Consider the following 15848-nt stretch of genomic DNA (forward strand, 5'->3'; position numbering starts at 1 on the left):
CAATTCACTGTTCGAAAACATAAGCCATTTAAAACACCATAACAAAATCATTCAAGTATATTTAATAATTCCTTAAAAACACATACATTCAAATAATCAAGGAGATTTGGTTTCCCATCATTAGTCTTGAGCATAGCGAGTCGCTAGCCAACATTATTTCATTATGAACAAATTTCTTTAAAAAATTGATTTCCTTATACTTTATAAATAAGGAACATTTTAATACAAGAGCTTACGGGTTTCAATTACTTTGTCATATTTGCAAATATGATAAGTCCTTTAACTTCTTTCCACTTTCTTTTTAACACCTAAAACATTTGTTGGAAGTATGTTAAATCAAACTAACATAAAAAAAACCATAGCACATTAGCTACCAGGAAATGTCCTTATGTATAGCAAAAAGTGAAAACTTTGGGAAGGAATTTCAAACATTCATCAAACATACATGTATCCTCCCAGTCCTAGAAATTAAACTTCCAATACCACAGAGAAGACTTAATCAATATCCCACTTCAGTTTCAAGCAGATATTTATCAATATCAAAGTCTATTTTTAAATTAGTTTATTGGCATTTAATATTTGTTACAATCGCAAGGCAATAAATGCGTCTGTAATTAGAGGATGAAGCACGTTGCAACTTAAAAACAATAACAGTTCAACATTACAACATTAACTGTCTCCAAGTGTTTTCTAGATAAGCCAGAGTTGTTTAGCGGTTCAGGGGGGGGGGAGGCCAAACAGGGGAAGGGGGGAAAGGAGCCCCGCGCCAGCAAGGGTCCAGTGAGGTTGCGGCCGAACTTCCGGTTTGGTTCCTAGGACCGCTTTCAGTGGATCTAGCCTAGTTCATGGGGGTTTGTCATCAGAGGGGTAGAACAGGGGGTCTGTAAGTTCTTTCCAGGCCACTAGGGTCGTACTCGAGGCGTCCGTAGATCTGGCCATACTGTCTTCCCAGGCCTTCGTTTCCACTTGTACCCAGCGTTTTAGTTCCCTGTGCCAAATTTTCTGTTGGGGCCCAGCTGTTTTTTTCCAGGACATTGCAATAGTCCTCTTTGCCAGTATGCACATAATATCCATTCGTTTGGCGAGGTGCTTAAGTTTGGCTGGTCTGGGGTATGTGCCCAGTATGCACTCCGCAGGAGTCCATTTGTATCTAGTCAACCCCAGGTTGTCGCTTGTTTGGTGTATGGCGGTCCACAGGGACTGCGACCTGGCACATAACCAGAACACATGAATCAAGCCTGCATTATCCATTCCACACCATGTACAGTTGGAGTGCCGTGCTTTATTAAGTTTCGCCAGCCTGGATGGAGTTAAATATGTCCGATGTAGTATGTTCAGTTGTATTTGTCTGAATCTGTGGTTTCTGGAAACTGTTTTAGGGTATGTCAGAGCCCTTTCCCATTCTCCATCAGTCATTTCCAGGCCTATATCTGCCTCCCATCTGGCTTTCAAATCTGCACTATGGGGGTTGGGGATGTCATTCTGTTGGCTGTAGATTTGAGACACCGGCCTCCAGCCCTCTCCCAATGCATACAGTAATGTGATCAGGGGGTTCGACTCTGGTTCCTCTGGCCATGTTTCCCACTTGGTTCGTGCTGTGGTTCTTATCCTTTGATACCAAAGAAACTGGCCTGTGTGGACACCATTTTCTTCCTGGAGCATTTCAAATTCTTTAAACACCCCTTCTGTATATAGGTCCCCCCATGAACATATCCCTTTCTTTTCCCAATATCTGAGGTGCTGTAGATCATCAGGGGATCTGTATAGGTCCGAGATCAATGGTATGTCCTGGGAGTACTGGTGCTTTGCATGGGCGAGGGTTCCAGTCCTGTGCCAGATTTTCCGCCCCAGGGTGGTCATGAGGGGGGCATCTCGTATAAGATGGGTGGGGGCCCAGGTAAGTTCTCTCATATATAACGGGGAAATCAGGGGCTGCAAGAGTGGCGTTTCAGATGTGGCATCGTCTGCTAGCCACTTGGTGATGAAGCTGAGCTGTGCTGCCAAATAGTATTTTTCAAAGTTTGGGAGTTGGATTCCCCCCTTGGTGTACGGTAGTGCCAAAGTGGCGAGTGCTATTTTGCGTCTTCCTTTCCCCCACAGGAAGTCCCTAAGCATCTTTTCTAATAATCGGAAGAAGGGCACTTTGATGTGGCAGTGTACATTCTGGAACCCATACAAGAATCTGGGAAGGACAATCATTTTAATTATTGATGCCCTGCCCATCATGGACAGGGGAAGTTTTGCCCAGAAGTTCATGGCTTTTCTCAAGACGGGAAGTGCAGCTTTGGTGTTGTGTTCATGCATCAGTTCAGGGGAGTGCATTATGTGTATCCCTAGGTATTTAAACGAGGACCTCTCACACTGTATTCCCACCAAGGGAAGTTCTGTTACATCTATTTACTTAAGGCCGGCCAGAGGGAAGAGGCAGGACTTTGCTCTGCTGAACTGTATGCCTGAAACCCTTGCGAAATTATCTAGAACGTCAAGCATCGTGGGCACGTTGTTGTGTGGATCTCTGACGTACAATAGCACATCATCTGCATAGAGAGAGATAATGTGGTCTATTCCTCCCAGCCGGATCCCAGCATCAAAGAACTGTTTTCGGATCGGAAGTAGATGGCAATGGGTTCTAGACCTAGTACATAGAGCATGGGGGAGAGGGGGCATCCCTGTCTGGTGCCCCTGCATATGTTCCAGACCTCAGATATGTGTTTTCCAGTTTTTACTCTGGCCCTAGGTTTCGTGTATAGAATCTTGATCCACCTAATGAACCCCGGGCCGAAGCCGAACCCTTCTAGGACCGCCACCAACCACTCCCAGAATATCGAATCAAACGTCTTAATGGCATCAAGAGAGAGCAGTGCGTATGCCTCCGAGTTAGTTTCAGTTTGTGCAATAACATGCTGCACTCGGCGTAGATTCAAGGTCGTGATCCGGCCCGGTATGAAGCCGCACGGATCTTCGTGTATTACATGCCCTATGATTCTGGCCAATCTGTTTGCTAAAACTGTTGCCAATATTTTCACATCATAGTTGAGCATGGCTATTGGTCGGTAAGAGTCGCATTTGTCAGGGGGTTTATTGGGCTTGATGATCGGGATCAAGAGGGTCTCTCTCATAGAGCCGGGTAACATCCCTCTCTCATGTGCTTCTTGGAAGACCTCGTGTAATAGGGGTGTTAAGGTAGACTCATAAGCTTTGTAGAACTCAGTGGATAGCCCATCACTCCCTGGGGTTTTACCGGTGGCCAGTGACTTAATTGCCTCCGTGATATCTTCAGTTGTGATATCTGCGTCCAGGGTCTCAGATTGTTCGGGGGACATCTTGGGGAGCCCTATCTCCTCCAGGGTGTCCATGATTTGCTCTAGGGGAACCTGATCACTATGGGAGTATAGATGTTCGTAAAAACCCCTGAAGGTATCGTTTATGTCTTGTTCTGTTTGCACTACTTCTCCATCTTCGGTCTGTATCCTGGTGATTGTGTGTCTGGGGTGTTATTTCTTGCAGAGCCAGGCCAGCATTCTGCCTGGCTTGTCTGCTTCTGTGTGTATTCTGTTAGTCTTGGTGGCATAGTCAAATTTGGCAAGCCTATCCCATGCTGAAGCACATTTCATTCTAAGTTCTTTGAGGTTGTCTTCCCTTTGATTCATATCTACCGGGGCTGCCTCAAGTTGCTCTATCTGTTGTTCCCATCGGTCCAGTTCACCCTTTAATTGTTTTCTAATGCCCCCTGCCTTTGCTATGATTTCCTCTCTCATCACTACTTTTAGGGCGTCCCACATCGTGATCAAGTGATCAACAGTTCCAGTGTTTCTCTCAATGAAGCTATCTATGAATTCATGTAGCTCTTCCCTGAATGTTGGGTCACCTAGGGCATCTATCGGCATTCTCCACATTGGGATGGGGGTTTGGGGCCGGCATGGTTCCATTCCAATAGAAGTGGCGCGTGGTCAGATATGGTTCTTCCTAGGTGCTGTGCCTCTGCTACTTGTGACAGGTATTCTTTTCCTACAAAAACATAATCTAGTCTCGTGTGGAGACCGTGTGGAGAGGAGAAATAAGAGTAACCCCGGGTGTCCGGGTGACATTCTCTCCAGGTGTCAGCTAGGTGTAGCCTGTCGATTAATAGGGACAGGGCTATTGTTGCAGCCGAGGGACCCTTTGGATGTGGAAAGGACCTGCCAAGTTTCAGGTCATGGACACAATTGAAATCCCCCCCCCCCAGAGAAAGATGCCATGTCTATATGGTGCAATTTTGGCATACATGGAGTTTAAGTGTGCTGGAATGTTGGTATTGGGGAGATAGGAGTTTACTATGCATATTTCTTCCTGTTCCAACCGGCCCCAGATTATTACGAACCTGCCTTCAGGGTCCGTCTCGGACTTGATTAACTGGAATGGGAGTTGTGGGTGGATCCAAGTGTATACGCCTCTTGCATATTTGGAATACTTGGTACCAGCACATTGTCCACCCCAGTGTTCTTCCAGTCGCGCCAGGGAATCTGCTGTGCAGTGTGTCTCCTGTAACAGTGCAATTTGCACTCTTTTTCTGTTCAGATAGGACTTGATTCTATTCCGACGTAAGTAAGATCCCAGGCCCCTCACATTCCAGGTCATTATGTTTATTTTAGCGGTAGTTGACATATCGGAGCAGCTGGGTTACTTCTTCTTTAGTCCGGCAACCACTGATGTCCCCCGCCCATTCGCCCCATCCCCGCCCCCCCACCCCCGCCCGCCTTTCTCGGCTTTCACTTTTTCACTTGTTGGAGATTTCTTAACTTGGGTAACTCCCATTGTATTGAATGGGGAAAAAAACAAAACAAAACAACTCAAACTGTCCCTAGCAGTTGCATTTAACTTGCAGCGCTCAGGGGATCCCAAGCCTTCCAGGCCACTCCTGGCCTTCCGGATTAGGGTGTGTGTGAGCAAATTGCTTACACTGTTTGTGGTGGGGTTGGTTGCTTGCTGTCTCTTGTGTGTTCCTTCAAGCTCTCGTCCGATATAGCTTGTTTTGCATTAGGACTTCGTTGTGGTGCGTTTGCCCGCAGTCTGTTTTATTCATTTTTGGAGGGATAGCCCTTTTCCTACATTTATACGGGAGGTGTTTAATCCACCCCGGTCTGAGCTCAGTAGTTCTTCCTTGTCGTCAGCCAGGTTATTATGTTCAAGCCATATGTTGGCTGCGGCTGGGTTTTCCAGGAATATCGCCTTTCCTTTATAGAGAACCTTGAGGCATGATGGATAGAGCAGCATGTACTTCAAATTACGTTTGTCTGCGGTTCGTCTTTATTGTCCCCCCTTCAAGGGGACAGCCCACTTCTTGCGCTCACCGGGAGGTGCATGGTCAACTCCGGACTGAATTCGGTGGTTCCTCCTTGTCGTCGGCCAGGTTGTTATATTCGAGCCACATGTTGGCTGCGGCTGGGGTCTCCAGGAAGGTCGCCTTTCCTTTGTAGAGAATCTTAAGGCGGGACGGATAGAGCAGCATGTATTTTAAGTTGAGTTTCCTTAGCCGAGCTTTTATCGGAATGTATGAGTTTCTCGCTCGTTGCACTGCAGGGGTATAGTCAGGGTATATAACTATTGTCGAATCATTCCTCTTTACCTCCCCACCTTCTCTGGAGTACCGTAGTATAGTTTCCCGGTCCCGGAAGTTTCGAATTTTGGCTATAATTGGGCGCGGGTGAGATCCGGGCGGAGGACGTTTCTGGAGGGATCTGTGGGCCCTTTCTACGGAGAACCCCTGGGAGAGATTCCCGGGCCCTATTTCCTGTTGCAGCAGTGTCTCAATAAAGACCGTTGGGTCTGGGCCTTATAGGTCCTCAGGGACCCCCAGTATTCGAATGTTATTACGCGGGCTCGTCCTTCGGCGTCTTCAGAACAGGCCTCCAGTCTTGCCACTTTCTGTTCCAGATCTCGGACCGTTATCTTTAGATCTTGGGTGTCCACGACGTTTTCTTGTAGGGCAGGTTCCGTCGCCGTGACCCTTTCCGTTCGATTGCGGGCGTCCTGGCGCATGAGTTGCATGTCTGATTTCACCTCTTCCAGCCTTCCTTCAAGTGATGTGCGGAGGGCAGCTATTGCTTGTAGGACTTGCGCATGTTTGAGGTCCTCCTCCTGTTGGGGCATTTCTGCAGGGGGTTCCTGATCTATTTGCGACTGCCTTTGGGGTCTGGCTGTCGTGAAAGAGTCCTTCGTGACCAATTTCGGTTTACTCTTGGGGGAGACATCCCCTGATTTAAGGTCTGTAGGTTCTGGTCCCAGCTGAATGCGGGTCTGTCCTTTGACCCCAGCTACGTGTTTTCGTGTGGGCTTCAGGAGATCGTTGGTCCCAGGGATTCAACCCCAGCACCGCTGCTATATCCAGCAACGAGCTTCCCCCGGGTCAATCTTCGAACTTTTTACCAGAGACTGTGGACGTGGGTTGTTTCAGAGGCGATTTCCCATGGACCTGTCTGGGTCTGTAGGCAGGTAGCATCTGCGGGTTGGTGTTGCCTCTCCGCTTATAAGTCGGACTTCCTGAGGTTTCTGCTCACTCCAAAGCTTTCCCCCCCCCTGGGGGCACCAGTGGTAGAGTAGTGGGCCGCTCTTCAGAAGACCTCAGAGCACCCCCGTCACCTCAGGGGGCTTCCCTGTCTCGCGTGGGCCTCTTGTGCTTCTTTGTCTGGGGGGGCACCCCGCTCAGGAATTAGTCAAGGATGACGGGGTCGTCTTCACTTTCGTGCCCTCAGTTCGGGCAATGTGCAATATGGGGGGGGGCACTCCGGTAACCCTCCTCCTCACCTGTTGCTGTGTGTGCCCTCCAGGCTTCGCGGTCCTCCTCGGTACTTCGTGCTGTCTGTCTTACTGCATTCACAGGGGATCAGTCTCCGACGCGGATTCTCTCTGTGACCGGTGTCCGGGTATCAAGTGGTCTGACTCTCCAGCTGCCGCTCTGAGGCGCGTTTACTGTGCTGCGTGTTGTTTTCCCGCCCTGCAGACGCGGGGGATCCGTCCCAGACCCCGCGGCTCCCCACCGCAACCGGGGCCCGAGCGAAGCTGGGGAACGAGTGGTCCGATCCATCACCCGCTGCGTAGAGGCGCGTTCTCGCCTCTTCCCTCCGCAGGTTTCAGTCGTTTTCAGTCTGCTCCTGCCTCGCAGTGGCTGCGCTGTCTCACTAGTCCGCGATGCAGGGCTCTCCGGCGTTCGCTGTACTTCGGCCTGTGTTTCAGCTCCGCAGTCGCGGGGGATTGGCCTCAGCGCCTGTGACTTTTCTCAGCAGCCGGAGCCTAGGTGGAGCTGGGGACCGAATGGCCTGGTTCATCGGCCACTGCGCAGGAGCGCGTTCTCTGCTGTGGGGGTCCACAAGGTGATCTGGGTCGGCCACCGCGTCTGTCTCACGCGTCTCGGGCGACGCCATCTTGCGGGTCCCAGGGGCTGGAGTTTAGGCTTTGCGTTTTCTTCCTTCGTCATTCCGGTTCGGCCCAAAAGTCAGGTCGAGTGTCGGGAAGTGGTTCCCCTTAAATAATCTGCAGACAATTTTCGGTTCTCAGGATTATTAAAGCGATATTATGTCCTTATGGAAGGATCTCGGACGGAGCTCCACGGGAGCTTGTCTTTACGGCATGCGTGCAAGCCACGCTCCCCTCAATATCAAAGTCTATAACTTACATCAAATCAAAAAATTCCGTTTTAAAATCATAATATTTGAAATTGTGGGGTTTAAAGGCAGTCCCAAGACACAAGTGAACTGCCGCTGACCGCGTTCGGCGTAAAAGTGCAGAAATACTTTCTGGTAATTGGAAAGCACACTGAGGATTGGCAGAGAAACTGCCAGAGGTTCGTTTCAACTTCAAAGCCTTTAAAACACTGTTCATTTGCTAAAATAGTGAGGCCATGAAAATGAGTGCATTCTGTAGTTTGCAATAAGGAATATTTTAAATATGAAACTACACTGCAGAAGATAATTCAAAGGCACAATGTTGGCTGACAAAAGGCAACATTTCACTCTCAAACTGCCAAACATCATAATGCTGTTTTCAGAGAAAGAGAAATACATACACTAAATGGGCCATGTAATCGAGTGACTAGGCCAAAGGCCTGGAGCTACTTTCCATTACATGTGACTGATGCCTAAAGTGCAGCTTTGCTAATACAGAGAGCAACCACTGAAATGTGTGCATTCTGCAGATTGGAAGCAATTAACATTTTAAATAGGAAACTCAGTTGACAGGAGTAATTCGAGGGCTCACCTCAATGAAGGTGGTGACTTTTTAACCTATGGAAAAATACTGACAAGCCAAACAGGGAAAAGGGAAGAGATGTCTTGTATTTACTGCAAGATGTAAAGCAGATTTAATGTATGAAAAGTCTGAATGTAAAAGCATCATGTATTTTGCTGTTCCTAGGAATTGAGCTAAAGCTGGACAACAGAAGATCTTTACCCAGGAGATTCAAAGGCCAAATACGGGCCCCCTTACTCCTACAATTACCTGGCACTGCCTTCCCTATTATATGGAAATGCCGTTGAAGCTGCAGCAATGCCTGGGAAGGAATTTATTGGAGTTAGGTGTTAACAACTGTGTAAATAGAGAGGAAGCTCTTAATGGGATGAAGTTTGAAAAATAGTTGGAATTGAAAACTCAATTTGTGATATCTATCTCTGAGCTAATGACAGGTGACAAGTAACAGGTGACTGCCACATAAGTAAGGACAGAGTTATACAATGTGATCAGGAAGATACGAACATTTCTGCAGGCCTTTGACTTTGCAAGAATGGTATGATTTACACCAGGCCAAACCAACAAAGAAGCAAATGGCCTAAATTACATGTGAGGTTTCTGAAAGTATAGGAACTGTGTAATTGAAGTTAAAAATATGCATGGGCTTATTTTTACATGGATGCTATGGGGAAATCATGGTGGTTAATTATCTCTGGAACCATAATTTGCACAATAATGGTTCAAATATCATTAACAAGTTTATGGAAAGACGTATCTGCTGTGACAATTTTGATAGGAATTTGGCCTTGGGAACTGAAGTTATAAGCTGAAATGTGATGACAGCTTCCCAGAAAATATCATAAAACAGAGTTTCTGGGGGAGGATAGCTTGTTGAATTAGATATCTGAATATACAATCTGGTGACATTGACTGTTTGAATAAATCACGGAAATCTGTCATTCAAACCTGCAACATCGTGCCAAAATAAGGCACATTTCATTAAGTCTGGCATGATTAGACCATTTCGAAAAACATAGTTTTTGACTTGTATGTGTAAATTAAAAAGAATTGCCATGATGTAATTTTTAAGGTCATAACTGTAGTAGTCAAAATGCAATTTCAAAGGGGTAGAGTCTGAACTCACAAGGGATGATGCCTAGTAACTAAAAGGGACTTATCAGAGAAAAGGGGGGGGCAGTAGATGTCCATTCAGCTCAAGAGCCAAAATGCTTGCGCCTGATAATTTTGATAATTTGGGGAGTATTTAAAGATTTATAAAGAGACTCACAATGGGAAAAGGGGAAAGATGTCTGATATCATCTGAGTTGGACTACTGCAAATTTGCTGGAAACCACATATTGCTTAGGAGGAAGAATCAAATCTGGAGGGAACTTGGAGAGGCAAATAAAGGGATTGATTCTGGAGATATCCATGACTGAACTGGGAGAGGCCATCTAACCAAGTCCTTGTGCGGCCAATGAGATGATTCAAGAGCCCTGGTGTCTTTTCATGAACACAAAACCCAGAGATATTCTATCTAAGTAACATGTCCAACCAAACCAAGTCTTATAGGGATCTGTTTGATTTAATATCTTCCCATTATTAATTGGGTGGGTGGACTGGGTAGATCCTTAGTATTTTTACTAACAAAATATTTAATTAACTCCCATATTGTCAATGAACACAGAGTGATTTTGTTGAAATTCAAAATCAACAATATCACTTCCAGTGTGGATGAAAATATAGTCTGTTAAAGTAATTAGATACTGCTATTTCTTTTGCCAAACCAAACTTCCCCAAAGGGAGGGATGCATAAAAAACAAAATTCCCCAGACCCTGCCTTGAAGGAGAGGGGTTTCCATAATAAACTGAATAACTGAATTTGTGCTGGAGCAGAAACGTGACTTGCCAAATAAAATATAATGAAGTCCCTGATTAAAAGCAAACTCTCTACAGAGAGTGAGAAAGTAACTTCTGGTATAAAATAGATTCCTCATTGCATAGTGGTGGAGGAGGAATAGTAACAGTGCTCCAACACTGCTAGAATTACCAAGTGTGCAGGGTAATTAAAATGAAGAGCGCTCTGCATGTCGCATTTCTTTTTACCAGCAGAAAATTGTGTATGTTATTTAAAGTGAATGCCATGCAAAGTATATTGTGACGTTAAATTGTTCTGTCATGTCCAGGGTACTGCACACATCTGTGCATTAAGAGTATTTTGTAAGTGATCCAGGTATGTTAAGTATTGTATAGACCTGTGTTTCTATGTAACCACGGTGGAAATAAGCAAAAAAGGAAAACTGTTTAAGTTGTGGGGTTTATAAGTCTGTGATCTGTGTTACCCTATACCAACTGGTGTTTTAAAATGTGTGTAAAAAGTGAATTGTTAGGAAAGAAAGGAATTTGGGCCACAGAGTGAGGTGGCTTGTTGTGTGATTTTGTGCAAATATAAGTTTTACATATTAATTAATAAATATATATTCTTTCTACCCACCGGCCTGGTTCTTGGCTTCTCCATTGCACAGGGGTGACAGCTTGCGGGCTGATAGTGGTGTTATATGGTTGACAGACAGGACTAGATTGAATGATATCAACAGATATATTGGTGTGGTGCTTTTGATTGTGGGAGGGGGAAGGAACTCCCTGCATTAATTGTTGCCCCATAAATATACCAACGAAATTCTTCCCCTGAAAGACATCTTTCAGCAGTTGATGAATCGTACTATACCAAAGCACAATTTATTTTTACATAGAGCAGGAGTCTCCTCAGCATAGTTGTGGTGAACAGCGAGTTTAAGCCGAATTCCACCCTAATCGCTGTGGTCAGGAGATAGGCCATCATATCTAAAAGTCTTCTCCAAAGGTTACCTTCCAAATTATTGAACCATATCCGATGGGCATTACAAAGGTGTTCTACGCCATAAAGAATAAGGACAATCTTTTGCTTATGTTAGCATATAACGGTGAGTTTGGAGAAACCTCCATTATCCTTATGAAGTTTCTTTATTCTAAAAACCTGTCCAGTCAGTCACCTTAAAGCCCCCTCTTTGTTCAGAGCACAGTGTTTGCTGGTAGAAAGAAACTGCTGCTGGGCGCTTTAAAAGTTTATATAATACCAAAAAGAAGCGCAAAGCGCCGGCGTGGAGTCTGGTGGTGAGTCCAGTCACTCACCAATCAGCCAGCAGTCAGTCATGCTCAGAATGACCTCTCCGGCCTCTTTGGTGTCATTGAATGTGGATCATTAGAGCAATGGAGGCTTGTCACTGCCTGAGCCTGAGGAGCAGCGTGGCAAAGCGTGGCGTTTGTGCTCCTGAATTGGAATGTTCAACGGCGAAGCTTCAGAGGAGGTAAAACTGCACTTTCAAATACCTCGACCACCTTTCTAAAAACTGCTCTTTCAAGCCCATGTCCATTGGCGAGTGCAGCGCCTTCCTCTGCCGATTTGCCCACAACTGTAAATGACAGCGCAACGCAGGGAAATTGCTTTTCCCGGGTGGGAGAGCGGGTCGCCTCGACGTGGCTGAACGAGACATTCAAGTCTTTTGCGCTAAATGAGCCCGGTGTGAATAACTCATACAAAGAGCTCGGTATCAGAACAACCTAGAGTACAACAATGAGTGCAAGTGCAAACGCAAGCTTGAACACAACTGGAAATACAAACATGAATATAAATGTTTTTACTGTGACTGATTCTGTTGCTGGGAACGTTGTGGGGGTTAACAGCCTCAGCTTGAGAGTGGGTGACAGTGATGTATTGGAGGCTGACGCTGTGGCTCAGAGGGAAAAGCCACCGCAAGCTGGGCAACTCCTGCGAGCCACGCCAAATTACTGCAAAACACAAGCCCACGAGGAAGCGACCGGATGCAGTGGACGTCCGGATGAAGACTCCTCATGAAAACCGGGTTTGGGTGTGGGACCTACCATCGCCTCTAAACCCAATTACAGTAATCTAACAGCTGTAACTGAATCTGGGGAAGGAGGGTGGAGAGTGATGAGGGATCAGAGGCTTTATCCCTGGATGTGGTGATAGCCGCTGAAACAGGAACTAGGACACCGGGATGTGGCCTGGAGGTCTGTTCATTGGCCGTTACCATGAAGGATGGCCCTATCTTATTGACATCAGTAACAACAAAGGTATGGATCCACGAAAATCAGCTATGCACACATAATTTATTATTGATTGATGACTCTAACTTAAGAGTAGGAATTAACCTTAGAACATCAACGTCACCACAAACAAACTTTTCGTGCAATTAACAGGAATTGCCAGAAGCGGCAAATACTTTGGAATTGGTAAATGGACAGAAACCAACACCTGTTGGGCTCCCTTAACGCTTTGGCGGATCAGGCAGGCGTGATCCTTCCGCCAATAGACCTTGCTAAAGTGTTGGGCGGCACCCTCAAGCCGACTTCAAAGCAGACAGGGGGTGCAAAACAGGACAGAAAAATTATAACATCTTTCTTCCCACAAAATATGAGTGCCCAGCGGGTTTGGCCGACTGACCTCAGAGATGTGACGGACGCAGAAATATTGGACGCGGTGTCCGAGCTGGTGGAGCCAGGTCTGGACAAAACAACTACACCGAGATGCACTCAAAATGAGGGTGTGTATAAAGGGCCTCCACCTGTTTTTCTAGGAAACCCCACACTAGCTACTGCCAAGGGCTTTGCTTAAAAAATGATGCCTGATGGATCTAATCACTTGGAGGGGGGATTTGGGCCCCTCCTAGCCCAACAGACTAATAGCCCAGGCCATATTGCCTATGCAGAGGCTAAGTCCAGTAATAAGGCAATGGAATCCTCACTGAGGGACGATGTCTCCAGAATTGAGAAGATGATTAAATTGGATGACATGGGACGGCCATCTCCATCGGCCAAGCAAACTGGACGAAACAACCAATTGGGTGAGAGTGTAGGCCCTAAATTAAGGGTCTATTTGAAAAAATCTTGGGATATTTAGGGAAAGATATACTCCCTACTAGGAGAGCGGATAGACTGGGTGAAGAGGTGGCAGACTCTGAGTTTCCCTCAGCTAATTCTTTACTCATGGCAGAGTCATTGGAGTCCTCATACTCAGTTGAGGAGGGATGAGGGGGAATAGTCATAGAAATGACCCCATCATGGGCAAGGGCCCCACCATGCCGCATCTCTGCAGTGGCATGTCGATGCTGGCCATGGCCTCATTTTTACAACTCTACGTATCAATGATAACATCAAGAACCGGGCAACATATCTTGCCATGTTCCACACAAAGGTCCTTTTCATAGAGGGATACATCACAGCATTAAAGGAAAATTGACCTCCACCCTCAAATGAATTAACTGGAACCCCAAAAGATAGAAGGGACACATCTATGTTAGGAGGAGCCGGGTACCTTTCCTCAAGACGGGTGGATTTAACACCTTCCAGGCGGTGTCAAAATACAAAACTCGATTTGTGAGGTTGTGGAAACCGAAAGCAGTCAGATGGAGCTGTCCAAGAAGAACTTGAATGCCTACAGGTGGCATGCGGGTTGGGGGCCCTGGAGGAACAAGTACCACTGGGGCCCCTAACAGCCAGCCGAGACATAACAGCAGATTCTCACATTATTCAGCTACTTGACCTAGAGTTGGAGGAGGTGGAAGTGACTAAGGTAATTTAAAGATCCTACCCCATAATCGGACAAAGGTAAAGAAGAAAGATGGGTAGGGTAAGACAAGCAGCGAAAGCAAAGAATCAAAATATGCAACTGCTGATGATTTAAGAACATTCTGTATAAACCTTTTGAATCCTCCGACGAAACTAGGGCGAGTGAAAAAAAGTTAGAAAAAACCAAATAAGGCTAGAGGGGATCCAACTAAGGAGCCTGAGGAATTGGTTCTGGAGCTGGTGGAGGCTGAAATCATTGAGGCGGTTGTGGCCCAAAGCTCGAATTTGAATTGGTCAGTCTACTCAGTAGGAAACGAAGAGATGATCTAGGGTATCGAACATGACAACACAATACATCGGCTTGACAGTGTGGCCACTCAGCAGTCTAGTCAGCAAGTGACGTCTGAGGCCCACGAAGTCAGGTTTCAAACTTTAGCTGAAAAGCAACAGGAAGCAGATGCTGGATTCCGAGCAAATCAGAAAACTAGCGCACCTAACAAACTTCCTCATCTTCAAAGCGGCTCTTCCCTGGTGTCTGGAAATCTCAGAACACAAATCGGAAATCAACTACCGCAAGATGGAACTGAGGGACGGGTAGATCTCGATATCAGCCAAGTCCCAAAGACTGATTTGTTCCTAACCTTCGCCCAGAAAAGGTCATTAATAGAAAGATCCTCTGAGGAAAACAAGCTGACATGGAAAGAGGGGCTTTCTTTGGTGGAAGAGGGCAAAGAAAAAATAAAACAAAAGATGGGTTCCGCTGCCTGCGTCTGGAAAGACTGGTAGACAGGGATGAAAATGTAATTCTGAATACGAGACACGTTCTTGAACCTTCGCCAAATATGTTCTGAGGACGTGTCAGATATAGAATTAGTTGACGAGGTACGCATGGATGCAGCTTCCTTCACATTCCATCACCTATAGTTAAATACACCTTGCTGGAAGCAAGTCGGAGCTTTTGTTTGATGGGTTTTGATCTGACATTATTGATGGAAATCAGCTATGAAATTCAGGAGGGATCGAGAGCCAACCCCCTTCCAGAGACCAAGCAGAAATGGGGTTCTGAACTTGTAACATCTAAAGGCCCAGATGATGTCCAAGCTAGTGGTGGAGGGGCCCTGTCAAAGGGGCACCAGAGTGTAAAGGGTCCGCTATTTACAAACAAAACTGTCTAACATTCTAGGCAGGACCTGAAAATGATGATCTTAACAAATGGAGGCCGAACAACTGTAAGAAAGGTGGAGACACCTAAGAAGATCCCTTTGGACACATCATCCGGCGATCTGTGGTCTTGGCCACCGGGGGCCTCTAAGGAGACCAAAGTTGCAGTAGCAGATTGAGGAGGGAAGACCTAAGCTACTGACAATGGCCTAATGGAACACCAGGGAATTGTCCCGCCTACTAAAAAAGGTATCTGTTAAATTAGGAGACTTTGATCTTATGTGTCTCTAAGAGACTTGGCACTGCTTCAAACCGCATTTAGATGGTTTCACTGTGCTACTAAATCCAACCTCTATTGTACCAAAAGGGAGGCCTACCTCAGGCCTCCTGTTTGCAGTTAGGAATGGAATTGGCCAGGAAGTAAAGAAGGCTGAAAATCCAAACCCATTCATGTAGAAGGTGGAATTGTTTGGGAAATCACCAGCCCATGTATTTTGAAGAAGGGAAGGAAATACATGAACATCATAAATCTGTATTGGAACCCGGCTGAAATGGGTGTTGACGAGTTGATTGAGAAGGTTTCTGCCCTCATTGATGCAGTACACATCGAGGAGGAGGGGGGCTCAGTCATAATCTGTGTTGACTTAGATAAAACCTCTCTGAACAGCTGTGGCCTCATTAACCGTATCGACAGAGCTAGTTTGACCTAGTCTGAAAAGCAGTGGCTGGCATGGTACACGTTAATGAATTCAAGAGAACTGCACCTTCTGAATGGCTGTTTTGAGGGGGATATCCAGTGTAAGCCTACATGGTCACGTGGTAGCCAAGTGGCTATAATTGACCACATGTTTGTTTCC

General features: G+C 46.1%; 1 protein-coding gene across 5 annotated transcripts in view; it reads right to left on the reverse strand.

Annotated features, from left to right (window-relative positions):
• Positions 1-15848, reverse strand: part of APC2 (APC regulator of WNT signaling pathway 2) — a 423162-nt gene that overhangs the window by 159370 nt on the left and 247944 nt on the right. The gene's annotated exons all lie outside the window — the stretch shown is intronic.

This window comes from Ambystoma mexicanum, chromosome 1p (assembly GCF_040938575.1).
Source record: "Ambystoma mexicanum isolate Mex_15411 chromosome 1p, UKY_AmexF1_1, whole genome shotgun sequence".
Classification (NCBI taxonomy): domain Eukaryota; kingdom Metazoa; phylum Chordata; class Amphibia; order Caudata; family Ambystomatidae; genus Ambystoma; species Ambystoma mexicanum.